The 17,708-nt window shown below is 41.7% G+C and overlaps 1 protein-coding gene across 2 annotated transcripts in view; it reads right to left on the bottom strand.

The window, feature by feature from the left end:
* ed (hemicentin protein echinoid) overlaps positions 1-17,708 on the bottom strand; it is a 289,516-nt gene that overhangs the window by 248,236 nt on the left and 23,572 nt on the right. For both annotated transcript variants that reach the window (XM_087359442.1, XM_087359443.1), the window contains exon 2: positions 13,484-13,554. The gene's annotated coding sequence lies outside the window, so the exon portion shown is untranslated. The remainder of the gene's footprint in view (positions 1-13,483; positions 13,555-17,708) is intronic.

The following is a 17,708-nucleotide window of genomic DNA, read 5'->3' as shown; positions in this document are numbered from 1 at the left end:
GTCTGTTCCGTGTGATTCTCATTATAAACAGCGATTATTTCCTTAAACAGCGTTAAATAGTTGATCTTTGTAATGGTGAAGTGTGGTGTTTTCTTCGCGGTACGGACAAAATTCCTAAATATTATTTAGACGAGCTTCGGCTTCAAAGGGTAAACCAGTTGATCTTTGTAATGGTAAATAGTTGTGTTTTCTTTTCGGTACGGACTGGATTATTAAATGTTGTATTCAAGCTATGAAGAAACCCCCACTGGAAGACGTGAAGTATCGTTTCCTTGATACAAAACAACTTTTGCACTTACTTGATTGTCGTGTGCCATCTTGTATTGCGGACCACTAATGTCGTACACATTATTTGAAAACTTTTTAAGAGGGACAAATTCTCTCTAATGTTTTCTCCGATTAACAGAATCGGGAGAAGAAGGAACGGAGAAGACAAACGTTGATGAATGCAAATTACTTAGCGTGGAATTGCCTAAATGTTACCAAGAAACCGCCTCTGGAAATTACCGCTACCGAACAGAGCCCCCCGCCCCCCCCCCAAAAAAAACATAAGTTAGAAATTCAAAATTACAAGCGAAGCTGACACAGTTTCTTACACTTCAGATAAAAATATGAGAATTATGAAGCAAAGCGATAAGACGGACGTCAGATTCGTGGAGGAGAATTGACTGACAGTCGAATGACGAACACGAGAATGTTATCATCGCCTGTACCTGTTGTCATAACAACTTCGAGAAGAAATCTAACCAATGTCCTCATTAGAAATATACAAAAAGATACATAGGAAAATTCTGAATCGATTACAAGCTTCACACAAAATACACATTTCAAAGTTCCTCATTTTACGCCGTTTAAACACCTCTGGGCCCATCCAGCGTCCTGTCAAATGGGTACCGGGGTAGGAGCTATACCGCCCCTAAGCGCCTACATGGAGTGTATGGGGATAGCTTCACTTTCTTATACTTCGACATACGCCTTATAGCAACGTTAATTCCTGACAGTCGTGTTCAAACACTGTCGCCCGAGAAATTGCAGATGAACGCGGTGATTAGGCAGTCTGCAAAAGGTCCCTCCGGGTAATACGCCGAGGTGTGCCAAAGCCTGAGGTAGAACGGGGGAGAAGCTTTCGGTGTTTAACATTAGTGGAAGGCAAACCGAGATGGGCTTGTAAGGCATTATGTAAAAAGGTTGCCGTAGTTCAAATAAGGACAACCGAAGACCGCAATTTATTTAAAGTAAAGTCTTGAATCCTCCAGAACGCCATCCATCAAGCCGAATTTCCTTTTCTGAACTACGACGTCATTTATAATGATTTTGCAAAAGGGAGCGGAGACAGTCCGTAGAAAAAAAGACGCGCGCGCCATTTGTAACTCCGGACGGAACTGTTCGAAACGAATTATTAAAATTGGACAACCTGGCCGGTTGCAACAAGGCGTTCGGACGCGCGTTTCTGACACGCTCGCTGTGAATGACGAGATAAAAAAATTCTGACAGCATGTCTGGTTTCCGTTTGTGAGACTTTGAACCGGGAATCTCCCGAACGAGACAACGTTCAGCCAGTACAATATACAACTCGGTCTGAGGTTTATGCGTCGCGTAATCTGGTGAAAGTTTTCCGACGTTTCAGACGTCACATCGCCGCAATAACCTCTTAAACGGTCAGTAAACTTCTAACAACCCAGAATACATCCATATCACCGCCGAGATAACCCGAAAACTCAATTAGATCCATATTGTATTATTTTAGTAATTATTTTAATTTATTAATTTTTAAACATAATACGCTATGAAACAAAAGAAATTCTATGCCCCCATGTACATTATTATTATTTGTCAGTGTAAATATCACCACCATTCATAATAGACGCTGTTTTAATGCCTGACACAACCTCGAAGCCCGTGGGTTCAGTAAAGGGGAATTAGAGTTTAAACCGGATTAAATGGTACTAACTGACCTCCATGCACCTCTTCAGCTCTCGGTGAATTATAAATAGGTAATCGGAAGTACATTACGAGTTAATAACCCAGCAAAATTAAGTTTTTTTTTCATCATCGCGTAAAGTTAACCTGCATATTCCACTCACAGGAATTATTAATTACCGTTCCTTTTGACAGAGCTGACTTCATGATTTATTTTACATCGGCGGTACGTGTTGATTGCACAAGGATTCGAGCATAACTTATTAACCCCATGCAAATTTGATAATCATTCAGAAGGTAAAGATATTCAATCCCTCAAATCCCAGTGGTATTTTACGTACCACGTGCTTTAACAATCAGTAATTCTGAATTTTACCCACAGAGTGCACTGATGTGATTCTTATCATTTTGATGAGACCAGAGATTATTTCCTTAAACAGCGTTAACCAGTTGATCCTTGTAATGGTGAAAAGTAGTGTTTTCTTCGCGGTACGGACTGAATTCTTAAATATTATGCACGCAATGCGTGTCTCAATATAAACAGCGATTATTTCTTTAAAAAGCGTTAACCAGTCGATCTTTTGTAACGGTGAAGAGATGTGTTTTCTTCGCGGTACGAGCTCTCTGTTTAAATATTATGCACGCAGCGCGTGTCTCAATATAAACAGCGATTATTTCCTTAAACAGCGTTAACCAGTTGATCTTTGTAATGGTGAAGAGATGTGTTTTCTTCGCGGTACGAGCTCTCTGTTTAAATATTATGCACGCAGTGCGTGTCTCATTATAAACAGCGATTATTTCCTTAAACAGCGTTAACCATTTGATCTCTGTCACCGAGACCTGTTATGTTTACTTTCAGGTCCGAATTTCAGGGCTTCAGGGGGGTTAAGGGCCCCGAATTTGTATTCGTAACACTAACATTACATAAAGGACCTCACAGACAAAACACCTTGCTTATGTTTTAACTTAGACGAAATTAAACCTAGCTCAGAGACTTTTATAATACCAGTTTATAATTTCAGTAAGAGACAATGAACACCACTGACGTTCGTCTTCTCTCTTGCAATGCTACGTCGACTTGTGGGTAGATACAGACGTTTCGGAGGAACATAATACCTCCATCTTCAGGGTTGATAGTGATACACAGATTAAGACAAACTGAAGTCTGTAGAATTAACTTACATCTCCTGTTAATCTTGTCATACGGACTGAGACATCTGAAGCAGACATAAATCCTTCTCACAATGGTACCCTAAACTAACTAACTACCTCGCTTAGGGAACCTGAAGGTTCATCACCGAATTAACAAAAGCCTTCCACCGGTCCCTGTCCTGGGCAAGAAAAATCTAATCGCTTTCCACTCCTGTCTCCTACAGATCCCGTTTAATATTATCCTCCCATCTATTTCTAGGTCTTCCCAGCGGGCTCTTCCTTTCTACCTTAAAAAGTAATTTGTTACGAACTAACGCCTGCCTTTGTATAGTCGTAGAGTAAGAGTGTTTCAGTAAAAATGGCTACTCTATGTGACAGGTCCAGTGACCAATTTCCATTATGCTTCAGTGCCAAATGGAAGTTTGAAAAGTCTTTTTCTCCACTCAATCGGAAGACTTTTTTTTTACAGGTGATGCGTTTGTATCTTGTCCCCGGAGATGTGACGGCGATAGCAAATCTGTGTAAATTTCCTGCCCTCCACATTCAAAATCAGCATTGCTCATCTCCGCCACTTCAGAACGTGTTCAGGAAGGCAAAGCCTGAAAACGTATGTCACTCCACCCGACAGGAGGTTGACCCGGAAAAATAACCTTCTGGTATGGCCCGTGTGTCAACAGAATGCAGAGCAAATATGTTGATCGAAGACAGAGACTCAAAGTCTCTTGCACTCGTAACATGGACTCGGACCCACGGTAACAATAAATAAGAAATTCGTATATTTTCCGGAAAATCTCAGGAAAAGATAAGACTTTAGAGACTTAAACAAGAATGAGAGGATGATATTAAAATTGAACGTAAAGGTACGTATCAACCTTTCGAGGGAAATTACTGCCTCCATCTTCAGGGCCGAAAACAGCACGTTTCTTCACCTCCCAAGCACACGCGATGTTAGAGCCCAGAACAACATAGCCATCTTCACAGCCGTGAAAACTTCAAATTTGATATTATTTAGTACAGATTCAAATAAGGAGATTTTGTGAAAACGATAATGAACTTCTTGGTTTCCTGCCTCCATCATCTGCTACGAGGCAACGCGGATCGATAACCCAAAAGACGACCACCTTCATGCTCGACGCCGTGAGAACCTGAATCTCACGAGGGATTTTTTGTTTTGCCGATGTAAAGGTGGCAGCACTGAGGTCACATGGTTTTCTGTGCCCGCTCCCAAAACGCGAACAGCTATCCGATTTCTAGACACAGAATATTCTGGTTAATTAACTTGCCTCTCACTTATGATAATCTTAAGGCTAGATTAATTAACTGATTGATTGATTGATGGGCCGACTGATTAATTGCCTGTCACATCCCCTTTCTAATCCCTGCGCCACTATCACGTGTCTCTTCACACGGCATTTCGATTTTTATCGACTTCGTTTTCAAAATGTTTGTCCGGTTTAAATTCAAGCCCGTCACGTGACACAGGCGTCGGGCGCATGAAACAACTCGCGTGTACCTGGACAGATTTTGGCAAAATTTCCTACTTTGGTAGCAGATTCCGAGAACTGAGCACAGCTAATAACACGGACCTGAGCCAGTTTAATCCACACAGACTATTTACTCGTAGAAAAATCCATTTTAATGGTAATTTACCACCGTAATCTGTGTCTTTACGTGTCTGTTTTCTTACATGATTCGCTATCAAAATTCTGCGTGTATTTAAATTCCGCATACAAATCACATGTCAATCACATTTTACTCTATATACTATATTCTTCTCACTAACAAAACTCCATCAAAGATTCCGTCTTGAGGAGCCTCAGATAGTCAAGAAATTGTCTGCATTTTATAAAAATCCAAATGTTCGTCACCGAATTCACAAATGTCCGCCAAGCCAGATTTACAACATGCTAGATATTACAGCTCTGCACTCAATTTCCAAGCCAGAGGATCACCCATTATCCACCGTCCGCTAGTATTTATTCAGTAAATTCCCAGTTACCGTCATACACTGCCGTCGTGACAAGTGACACATAACTTACCACATACGAATATTATCTGAATCATTTAAAGCCCTGTGGTAACTATATATACCATCAACGTTAACAGCTAAGAACGTTGCCTTCTGTATTTGTGTTTCTCAAAATCCTCAGAGTAAAAACCGAATATCTCCTTAAACAGCGTTAACCAGTTGATCTTTGTAATGGTGAAGTGCTGTGTTTTCTTCGCGGTACGGACTGGATTCCTAAATATAATTTGGATGAGCTTCGGATTTTTAAGGGTTAATCAGACGCGCATATTTTGTGTCGAGGAAATGACCGAACACAGAAGCAGATTTCATTTATACCGCGTACCGACGGTCCACTAGCTGAAAACCGCTCGTGCCTTTATAAGCGCGCCCCACGCCGTGGTGTTAGAAGGAGCGGCAGCCATCGCTCAGGCGCGTGGACGGACAAAAAAAAAAAAAGCAATACGAGGAGCGGACCAGCCCGAAATATAATTACGGTGGAGCATCTGCAAGGTCAGAACACTGCATCAGGCGCAGGTAAAAGGACCACCTTCTGCGACGGAATCCTCCGATCACTCTGCAAATACGTATTTACTGTCCCATGCTGGTATTCCGTGTTTAAGGTCCTGAAGATGGAAGCAGTATATACCTCCGAAACGTCGGTATCTACCAAAACGTCCACATGGCGTTTCAAGCCAGAAGATTGCCATCACCGCTTTGAGATCATAATTCTATTTATTGATACATAAGATCGGCTGACGTGTTATTTACCGCAAGTCCTGATCTGATCTGATGAGATAAGCCGTGTCTTGAGTAAAAAGCGTAATTAAACAGCATTTTCCTTCACTGAATAAAACTTTCGTGGGTCAAATTATATCAGACATAAAACACATAGAGAGCTTCATATACACGCATCACCATGGTAACCTATTAGCTACAAACCTGGTTTCGGATGCCATTAGAGGCTTGGCCACAGCAAATATATAGATCTCTTTATGCGGAAACCACGGAATTTTTTTTCTCTCCCATGTATACACAAATTTAACTGCAGATATACATAAAACCAAATACAGAGGGTGACACGGGGTGGTGTTATTTGTACAAACCTTGCGCACAAAAACACGGATGGGTTAATTCAGGGACCATGTTCCGCTTCGTCCGCTCATTTCACGCACTAACTCTGCTACTGAAAAGGCGTCATTAAATAAACTACAAATATAAAATTTTAAAAAAAATCTCATTAACGACGCTCGATACTAACAGATTGTAGGGTGACGCCTTGAAACAATTTATAGTTCCTCGGCTGATAAAAGAAAATCGATTTTTACGCAAAAGTTCATTACAGTGCTCACAAAAGTTCAGCAGTTTTCCCCAATCTGAGCCAGTTGAAATAGAACCTTATCAGGAATGTTCGCTAAGTGGTCTTTCTTTGAGGTTTCTATACGAAGCGTTGGTCGGAGAACCTGAAGAATAAGGACCACTTCAAGGCTGAAGTGTGAATGGGAGGTTAATATTAAATGAACAGGGTGTGAGACTGTGGATTTGAACCAGAATCAGTGGTAGGGTCTTGTGAACCCTCAGGTGAGGAGTTTCCTGACTGGCTGAGAGACTATCAGCGTCTCAAGAAGGTCTCTGCTCCATCGGAGAGTGACAGTTTCGATTAAGGCATCAGCACTTGATTAAGGTCCGAAACGTCAGAACGCTTTCACGTCAAAGAGGCAGCGGGTAGACTTTCGATGCCCTTCCGCGCTACAAAAGGGCGGAGCGTGTCTGGACCAACCGCCCTGGACACCATCTGCTGTTTTCTTCACGACAGGAGGCAGGGGGTGAGGTGACGCGAGAAGACTGCACCCTCGAGAGGGGTCTTGCAGGCCAGGTGGTTAGCATCTCAGGCAGCTGAAATCCTGAGACTCGCATGTTTTTATGGAACCCCAAGGTTCATTATCGTGTTTACAAGACGCCGCCGCCACTGGACATTATTTCAACAACATTAATCCAGCCTAATTTCAACTTTGGTTCAGATTAATTTTAATATAATCCTCCCATCTACGTTTAGGCCCCTGAAGTGATCTTCCTTCTTTAAGTTTTCCATTCAAAATGTTTTATGCATTTCTTATCTCTCCCATACAGGTCACATATCGTCACTACGTGGCATGACCATCGAAACAACATTTGGCGAAGGGTAGAAACACGCTCCTCATACGTCATATTTCCAGCCTTTCACCATTTGTCCCTGTCAGGTCCAGATGTTCTCATCACAGATTTCGAAGGAATCTTTCACCGGGTTCTAAGGCCTATTCCAGCCATCGTCTTCATGAAGTACCCAGGTGACTGTCTATTATCCCAATAGCCGCGTAGTCTGATCTAATATTACTCGTGTTTGAGAGGTACACGCTGTCTCCACCATCACCCTGTTGATGGAGGCAGCAGGTACCTCTCAAACTTTGGTAAACTACTACCAGACTACACAGCGCAACATACCAACAGACAAATATATTTTCATTGCCGCCGTGAGAACCCTTGCTTGCCGAAGCTTGAAGCTTAACACCACTCAATCTCAAGATTTATACGGTGTGGAACTTCAAGTCCACGCCCTCCATACGCTTATACACCCCGGTGCTTGGGAACAGACTCAATTTTACCTTTAATCTAGTTAATTGGTAATTCCGTTGTCATGGAGACCGAGACTCGCTCAAGACTGTTGAATCTCACCCCGAGATATAGGCAACTGACAACACGGCGCTGCCTGAGGGGATTTTTTATTTTATTTTCTTAAATAAAATGAAGGTAAATTTTGTGACAGGTGGCCACGTGTTTGGACTCTCATAATCACTGAGCTGGGTCTTTTACCTGTTCGCCGGTCCCATGTGCCATATGGCGCGTTCTTTCAATAGGCACTTCTCTACAACCAACCGAATAATACGAAATGAATCTTGGGGAAATTAACTATGAGGATGGGGGCAGAAGGAACTTGTTCAGGATGGGATAAAACGGCAGGTGATAGTCAACGTGTGGGGGTCTATTATCAGGGCGTCTGCACTTAAGTTTTAAATGGGCAACCACGAATGTCCCCCTGTAACCAAAACTTTCTGAAGGTTTATAGACGTTTCGGCGTATAGAAAACTTCTATACGTGCTCGGGGAGTTACTGAAAATGTGCCCAGTGTTTGGTGAGGACAACGAATTCGTCGAAGTCGATATAATGGCTGATGTTCATTCTGAAACCTTAATTGACTGACTGATGACCAAATTGACTGTCATGTAACCGTGTGGATACAAGCGTATTATACATGTGATTACCATCTTTACCGCATGTGCCTTTGAAATCTAACTACCGAAATGGAATATCGAGTTCACAACAAATTAACCGGACACTAGAATATTCATAACTCACTGCTACATTTGTACAGGGGATTCTGGAACTGCCAAAATTTTGTGACACCTTGCATAATAACAAAATAATCACCTCCTAGGTTAGATATTTAAAAATAAATGCATTTATGAATGTGTGTGGGGTTTATAGCGGTCGCCATGGTAATGCTGTTAAGGAATTTCCGGTCTCAGAGGATAATATTTATGACTGTTTGTTTACAACGTTAGATTTATCCCGTCTTTCTCGACGGGCAAGTGTATTTTCTCAGCTTTCGTAAGCCTCGTCACATAATTTTTATTTCTAAGGATATTAGAGTGATATAAGATTCATGAGTGATTGTAAACCATGTTAGGTGCATCGGTTGAGTAGTCGAAAAACGTCGACAGTACAAGGACGGGAGAAAGTTTTACCCCGTCATTTTGACACCCAGGAAACGTCGAAAGGACATTGAGTTTAGGTCAACGAACGTCACAGATGTAGGATAAGTCCCCTGTGAAACTTAATGAAAAGAATTTTGCTGTAGTGAATTAGGTTAGGTTTCTAATTTGAACATTTTAACAAGGAGAATTTCGCGACACTGTAATTTCAGTATTACCAACTTTCCCGCAATACCAAAGATACGGAATACGTGTAATTGTGGTATTACGTTTTAAACTTTCAAACACGTCATTCTAAACCCTAGTTATATATGACGGTTTATTGAATAACATAAAATATAATTGACAAGCCTGACCTCTGAAGTTTATGTGGTAAACTCGGCGCTAACTGTAAATATGTAACGTGTTTTATCTACGGACACACGAACGTTTAATGAATTAATGGTTTTAGTGCATTAAGCCACTGAATGTAGTTCCAATGGCGTGAAAAATGATTTTTCACCGGCCCCCAACTTCAAATAACTGAATATAATCTGAGCGGCTGAAGAGCCAAGTTACAACAATATTTGATGCTCAGTAAAAATGGCTTAAGTCAAACGTAATTCATATTACTATTTTTAAATATATAAATAGTTAAATGTGGCGATAAATGCATTACGCAATTCTGGGACTTTCATTTCTATAATTATGTGATGTTTTGTCCAGATACATCGGGTTCAATTCCCGGCGGTGCCCGAATTTATAACTTGTGTTGGGCAAGGCCGTGGTCTAGGCAACACGGAGTTTTCCTCCGTGGCATCCCAACAATTACTCCATTCACACACAGAAGAAGGCAATGGCAAACCACTTCTGGATCATCTGCCAAGAACGTATATGAACAGGTCCCAGTCCGAGAAAAAGATGGAAGGATGCTGTTCATATGGACCTGTCGTCAGACAGAACACTAAATAAATAAAATAAAAATAACATCCGTATGAATATTTGTCCTTTTATCTGTCAAAACTCTCTCCTCATTTGGGCTCAGTACAATGACGTCAGAAATAAAAATGGAGGAAGATTTAAGATCAAAAATTTACTACTCCTGACCTGAGTTTACCGCCCCTGGAAATCTGTACGAAACGGGACATTCTTTAGAGAACAACAGAAACTTCCTTGAGCAGCCAAACGTTTTATCTTACAAACCGGTGATGTTGCACGTGACGGAAGGCCACAGATTAGCCCAAAACAAGTGAAATTGAACTTTGTACGGGGGAAGTCCGGGGGGGCTTACGCAGTATCTGCTGGATGTCAACTGTACCCCGTTAATAACACAACTTTACGAAGGCTAAAGCTCAACTTCCACAGCAATTGAGACGAAAATTCTAATTATAATGCTACCTGAAGCACATAAAGCTATAAGAAGTTCTGTGAGAAACTTCAAACAGACTACTTTGTTTCAAACGCACATGACGAGGCTGGCAGAACAGCCCTGAGGAAGCATATTCTTCCGAAACGTCGGAAATGTTAACCACTAGCACACGATGCCACCACCCAAAATCGGGGTTAACATCAACACTTTCTACAAGTATGGCGACATGTTAATAGATCTGTCCTTATTCATTTATTTTATTTAGTGTTCTGTCTGACGACAGGTCCATATGAACAGGATCCTTCCATCCTTTTCTCGGACTGGGACCTGTTCATATACGTTCATGGCAGATGATCCAGAAGTGGTTTGCCATTGCCTTCTTCTGTGTGTGAATGGAGTAATTGTTGGGATGCCACGGAGGAAAACTCCGTGTTGCCTAGACCACGGCCTTGCCCAACACAAGTTATAAATTCGGGCACCGCCGGGAATCGAACCCGAGACCCCCAGGATTACAAGGCCAGCGTTCTAACCGCTAGACCACCTCATCTTATTATTATTTAGTGTTCTGTCTGAGGACAGGTCCATATGAACAGGATCCTTCTATCCTTTTCTCGGACTGGGACCTGTTCATATACGTTCTTGGCAGATGATCCAGAAGTGGTTTGCCATTGCCTTCTTCTGTGTGTGAATGGAGTAATTGTTGGGATGCCACGGAGGAAAACTCCGTGTTGCCTAGACCACGGCCTTGCCCAACACAAGTTATAAATTCGGGCACCGCCGGGAATCGAACCCGAGACCCCCAGGATTACAAGGCCAGCGTTCTAACCGCTAGACCACCTCATCTTATTATTATTTAGTGTTCTGTTTGACGACAGGTCCATATGAACAGGATCCTTCCATCCTTTTCTCGGACTGGGACCTGTTCATATACGTTCTTGGCAGATGATCCAGAAGTGGTTTGCCATTGCCTTCTTCTGTGTGTGAATGGAGTAATTGTTGGGATGCCACGGAGGAAAACTCCGTGTTGCCTAGACCACGGCCTTGCCCAACACAAGTTATCCTACGCAAACTTATTTTTATGCCATCAGGGTTCGGTTTTCTTGATCTGACTCGGATTATAGCGTCAAGACCAGGTTCTGTAAATACACAGGGGAATTTGTCACACTACATGTCTTCTGTTCATACCGCCATGACTCGATTTATAGGTCCTCGTTTGTAAGAACGTGACTGTGAGGACGACTTTAGCCTCATAATGCGTATTTTGCAATCAGAACCTCAAGTTGGTTGTCAGGAACATCTCTTTCAGGGAAGGTGCCCAATGCATGATCACGTTTCGCCCTGAGGAGGAGCGGACTCTAAGACCCGCGCAGTGAACAGACGACACGCGCCTTGACCCCTGACAAAGGGCCACTGCCATAAAACCTGTTATTTACTGCAAATAATATTTATATTGGACCTCAGACCTTGAGCGAGTATCAACAAAAGTGGTTGCTATTAGCAACGGGGGGTGTCAGGAAACACACGAAGGGGGCGATGCTATTACATAAATTGCCTTGAAGTTTTGTCGTGGTCTCTCAAAATATGCAAGGAGAAACTCTAGAAAAATTCCAAAATGAGGAACTTCATACTTTGCATCCTTTAACAAATATTATTTCAGGGTAGATGATATTGGTGGGGAACGTAGCACGCATGGTAAGACGTGAAATGCATACAGAATCTCAGTCGAAAAACCTGAGGAGAAAAGAAAACACTTGGAAAAACTAGTCGTAGATGGGAGGCCTCTATAAGAAGGGATATTAAAGGAATATGAACCGGATAGTAGTCTCTACAATGTGTCACATAGCTTCAATTGTCAATTTTAATATTATCCTCCCATCTATTCCCACGTTTTATGAGTGATCTTTTCCTTCTGGGTCCTCAGACAAAACCACTATGCATTTTCCACTACCCCATGCGTGCTACGTGCCCCGTAAATCCCATCTTCCTTTACTTGAAAATCGGAATAATATTTTTTGTGAACAGCGCAGATCGCCAAATTTTACCCAACCTTTGCCAGCCATCTCTTTAGAACCAAACGCTAATTATTCGCAAAACATGCACGTAACTTTAACCCATGAAATATGGAGATCGCGTTTCTTTCATTACATTAAATAACAAATGTATTCAAACCGAACGACGAGCGGTTTAAGCAAGATATCTCGTGCGCAACATCGAAAGGGTCACATGTGACACGTCATATCGCGCTAGGCAGGTGGTGAAGGTAATTTGAAGACAGCCCGGGGTGGCGGTGGAAGGTCAGGGGCGGGGAGAGGAGGAACGGACAAATGAAAATTCGTGATTTGTAAGAAAACGTCAAGAAAACACGGAGCTGGGATACAGAAGTCAGTGTCGTGTCAAAAGAGCTTGATATCAGCACCATCTGGCAGGGCTCGATCCGCCACTAATCGGGGCAAACACGACAGGTTGCGTTCTGAAATTAAACACAGTGGTGGCCTGGCTCCACATGGCCTCACATACGCACCAATAAACCAAATTTTCAGACACTCCGTGGTTTTCTTCAGATGCTGACAGTCGTTTACTCAGCTGTTCAAAATAGTTCCTGATTTTATATAACCCGCAGTGTCACGAATCGCCTTAAATACATTTGAATACTTTGTTCTCGCACGTACGTACGTGCCAACGCCCATCAGCTGGTATCTTCCACTCAGTTCATACAACCATAATTATTAAATAATTAATAAATATTATAAATTACCGACTAAATTATGATTACAGATTATAAATGACCAGGGTATCTCTACCAGTACAGTTTGGACGGCCGAGGTTCGGTTTGTGGCATTAGCAAACGATATTTCAGTGTCCAAACCGGCTCTGGGGCCCACGTGCCCCCCTATTCAGTGGGTACCGAGGGTAAAGCCGCGGGAACGTGAAGCTAACTACTCATCTCTATCTAGTCCCATAATCAAAAAAGAGTGGAACCATACCTCCAATGCACCATACATCTTGTGGTGTAGTAGGCACAAGGAACATTTGTGCCTTCAACTTCCACTTTATGAAGCTCCTTGTTATGTAATTTTCTCCATTATTCTGTTATTTCCTCTCTCTTACGGCCGTATATTTTACTCAGTACCGTGTTCTGACATTAGAATTAAAGATTATTTTTCGTAAAACAGAAATCGGAGTTTCGGTGTATTTAAAAAGTTGTGCAAATAGCATATACGTACAGATGTTTTAAATCAAAATCAAGATAATTGTACAGCAAGACATAAATTAACACGTAGGTACGAAAAATTTATATTTGATTCCTACCTTTATGAGAATCGGAGACCTCGGTCGAAAAGTAACCTTCGACCTGGCATCTACGGGCTCGGAGGATTTTCCTGTAAAATGCAAATCAAACCTTGAAGTTCGTCAGAACTGGGTTATCAATACCAACATAAAAGAGAAAAAAACTTGGTAATATAGAAAAAAAAAACTGGCAAATAAACTTTGACCCTACTGAGACGTCTGGTTGTAAAACGGGAAATGATCGTATGAGACAGAAGGTCAGGTTACGTCACGCTGACAGCCAAAAAAACAAACGAAGCCCTTACACTGTCTCGTCGAATCGTGCTATCGTGTATGGGCGACTTTTAACAAGCCGCCGCTGGCCACGTCACGTGATCGATCATAATAATTCGGCGAGGCTTTGATGCGTGTTTTCATGATTACAACTCACACGCCTCAAATACAGTTCTGAAGATTTTTTTTTTTTTTTTTTTGAAATTACAAACTACAGACGGAAATAGAGTTAAGTGTCCGGTAGTTGGTTCCGTGATACGTCTCAGCGGGACGTTAGATGAAAATGGTAAGAAAACGAGACGGAGAGCGGTTAACTCTCTTATTACCTCGAAAAACAGCGATTATTTCCTTAAACAGAGATTTTTGTAATGGTGAAGAGTTGTGATTTCTTCGCGGTACGGACTGAAATCTTAAAATTATATTTAGACGAGCTTCAGATTCATAAAATTATCTAATACTCTCGGCAGTTTTAATTTTCTACTGAGATGCAGTGTTGTGCAATCGACTTTCCTATGTTACATAAATTGGGACATTTTATTTGGAGTGTACTGTACGCGGCCTGCTGCAAGAAATTACAGCAAACATCTGGTACCTGAATCGATACAAAGATCCAATTCACAAAAGTTCAATAGCCATTAACGCAGTATTCGTAACGATAGGTTAATTCTGGCAAATTTGCAACAAGTTAGATGATATTACGAAAGGTTAGCTTAGGTTAGAAAGGTAGAGTTAGGCTAGGTTAGTTTGTTGGGTTAGGTAACGTATTAAAATACCTTGTCACGTTTCGACACTCAAGGCCACATCTCATAACGCCGTTACATTACGTTACCCTTAGTCAAGCTAGGTCACACTTGATCACGTATGGTCACACTCTGTAAATTGTCACGTTTCGAATCTTCAACTCGTTTCGACATTTATAATGATCCCTTATCACGACATGAACGCAGATCACGATTAGTCACGCCATGTCACGTTAAGTCATGCTTAGTCACGCGCGGTCACTAAGTCACGTTTCGGGACGCTAACGATATGAATCGTACGGCTCGATTATTTTTTGCAGATTTGCATCACGGTATATGAAGTTACGACAGGTTAGCTTTGATACGTTGGGTTAGGTTAGGTTAGGTTAGGTTAGGTTAGGTTGGGTTGGGTTGGGTTGAGTTAGGTTGGTTTAGGTTAGGTTAAGTTAGTTTAAAATAGGTTAGGTTAGGTTAGGTTAAGTTAGGTTTCATTAATGGATATTGTTCCGCTATGTAATATTTTGAAAATTTTGACACTTGTGGCCACAATTCGTGACATCGACATTAAGTCACGCCTGGTCACGCTTTGTCAGGCTTTAGCACGCAAGACAAATTTCCTAATTTTCGTCGTTATTAACACTTATGGTGACTTCTCGTCACGCCTTTATAGTAGGTAATGATTAGTCACGCTTGGTCACGCTTTAGCACGCAAGACAAATTTTCCTAATTTTCGTCGTTTTTAACACTTATGGTGACCTCTCGTCACGCCTTTATAGTAGGTCGTGATTAGTCACGCTTGGTCACGCTTTGTCACGCTTTATAAATCTTCAACACGTTTCGACACTTATAGTGATTCCTTATCACGACATAAACGCAGATCACGTTTAGTCACGCCATGTAACGTTATGTCTCGCTTAGTCACGCGCGGTCACCAAGTCACGTTTCGGCACGCTAACGATATGTTTCGTACAGCTCGGTTATTTTTTGCAGCTTTGCATCACGTTAGATGAAGTTACGGTACGTTGGGTTAGGTTAGCTTAGGTTGGGTTGGGTTAGGTTAGGTTAGGTTAGGTTAGGTTAGGTTAGGTTAGGTTAGGTTAGGTTTCTTAGTGGATTTTGTTCCGTTATGTAATATTTTGAAAATTTTGTGACGTTTTGACATTTGTGGCCACAATTCGTGACATCGACATTAAGGCACGCCTGGTCACGCTTTAACACGCAAGACAAATTTTCCTAATTTTCGTCCTTTTTAACACTTATGGTGACCTCTCGTCACGCCTTTATAGTAGGTAATGATTAGTCACGCTTAGTCACGCTTTGTCACGCTTTAGCACGCAAGACAAATTTTCCTAATTTTCGTCGTTTTTAACGCTTATGGTGACCTCTCGTCACGCCTTTATAGTAGGTGGTGATTAGTCACGCTTGGTCACGCTTTGTCACGCTTTATAAATCTTCAACACGTTTCGACACTTATAGTGATTCCTTATCACGACATAAACGCAGATCACGTTTAGTCACGCCATGTCACGTTATGTCACGCTTAGTCACGCGTGGTCACTAAGTCACCTTTCGGCACGCTAACGATGTTTCGTAGAGCTCGGTTATTTTTTGCAGCTTTGCATCACGTTGGATGAAGTTATGGTACGTTGGGTTAGGTTGGGTTGGGTTGGGTTGGGTTGGGTTAGGTTAGGTTAGGTTAGGTTAGGTTAGGTTAGGTTAGGTTAGGTTAGGTTACGTTAGGTTAGGTTAGGTTAGGTTAAGTTAGGTTAGGTTAGGTTAGGTTAGGTTAGGTTAGGTTAGTGGATTTTGTTCCGTTATGTAATTTTTTGAAAATTTTGTGACTTTTTGACACTTGTGGCCACAATTCGTGACATCGACATTAAGGCACGACTGGTCACGCTTTGTCACGCTTTAGCACGCAAGACAAATTTTCCTAATTTTCGTCCTTTTTAACACTTATGGTGACCTCTCGTCACGCCTTTATAGTAGGTAATGATTAGTCACGCTTGTTCACGCTTTGTCACGCTTTAGCACGCAAGACAAATTTTCCTAATTTTCGTCCTTTTTAACACTTATGGTGACCTCTCGTCACGCCTTTATAGTAGGTAATGATTAGTCACGCTTGGTCACGCTTTGTCACGCTTTAGCACGCAAAGACAAATTTTCCTAATTTTCGTCCTTTTTAACACTTATAGTGACCTCTCGTCACGCCTTTATAGTAGGTAATGATTAGTCACGCGTAGTCACGCTTTGTCACGCTTTAGCACGCAAGACAAATTTTCCTAATTTTCGTCGTTTTTAACGCTTATAATGACCTCTCGTCACGCCTTTATAGTAGGTCGTGATTAGTCACGCTTGGTCACGCTTGAACACGCTTTGTCACGCTTTATAAATCTTCAACACGTTTCGACACTTATAGTGATTCCTTATCACGACATAAACGCAGATCACGTTTAGTCACGCCATGCCACGTTATGTCACGCTTAGTCACGCATGGTCACTAAGTCACGTTTCGGCACGCTAACGATGTTTCGTACAGCTCGGTTATTTTTTGCAGCTTTGCATCACGTTAGATGAAGTTACGGTACGTTGGGTTAGGTTGGGTTGGGTTGGGTTAGGTTAGATTAGGTTAGGTTAGGTTAGGTTAGGTTAGGTTAGGTTAGGTTAGGTTAGGTTAGTTAGGTTAGGTTAGGTTAGGTTAGGTTAGGTTAGGTTAGGTTAGGTTGGGTTAGGTTAGGTTAGGTTAGGTTAGGTTATGTTAGGTTAGGTTAGGTTAGGTTAGGTTAGGTTAGGTTAGGTTATGTTAGGTTAGGTTAGGTTAGGTTAGGTTAGGTTAGTGGATTTTGTTCCGTTATGTAATATTTTGAAAATGTTGTGACTTTTTGACACTTGTGGCCACAATTCGTGACATCGACATTAAAGCACGCCTGGTCACGCTTTGTCACGCTTTAGCACGCAAGACAAATTATCCAATTTTCGTCCTTTTTAACACTTATGGTGACCTCTCGTCACGCCTTTATAGTAGGTAATGATTAGTCACGCTTGGTCACGCTTTGTCACGCTTTAGCACGCAAAGACAAATTTTCCTAATTTTCGTCCTTTTTAACACTTATGGTGACCTCTCGTCACGCCTTTATAGTAGGTAATGATTAGTCACGCGTAGTCACGCTTTGTCACGCTTTAGCACGCAAAGACAAATTTTCCTAATTTTCGTCCTTTCTAACACTTATGGT

The sequence above is a fragment of the Zootermopsis nevadensis genome, unplaced genomic scaffold, assembly GCF_977971745.1.
Source record: "Zootermopsis nevadensis isolate Lab colony 2312 unplaced genomic scaffold, Znev_1.0 Znev_ptg000031l, whole genome shotgun sequence".
In the NCBI taxonomy this organism is placed as follows: Eukaryota; Metazoa; Arthropoda; class Insecta; order Blattodea; family Termopsidae; genus Zootermopsis; species Zootermopsis nevadensis.
The sequence above is the reverse complement of the archived record's forward strand: the minus strand, read 5'-3'. Positions and strand labels throughout refer to the sequence as shown.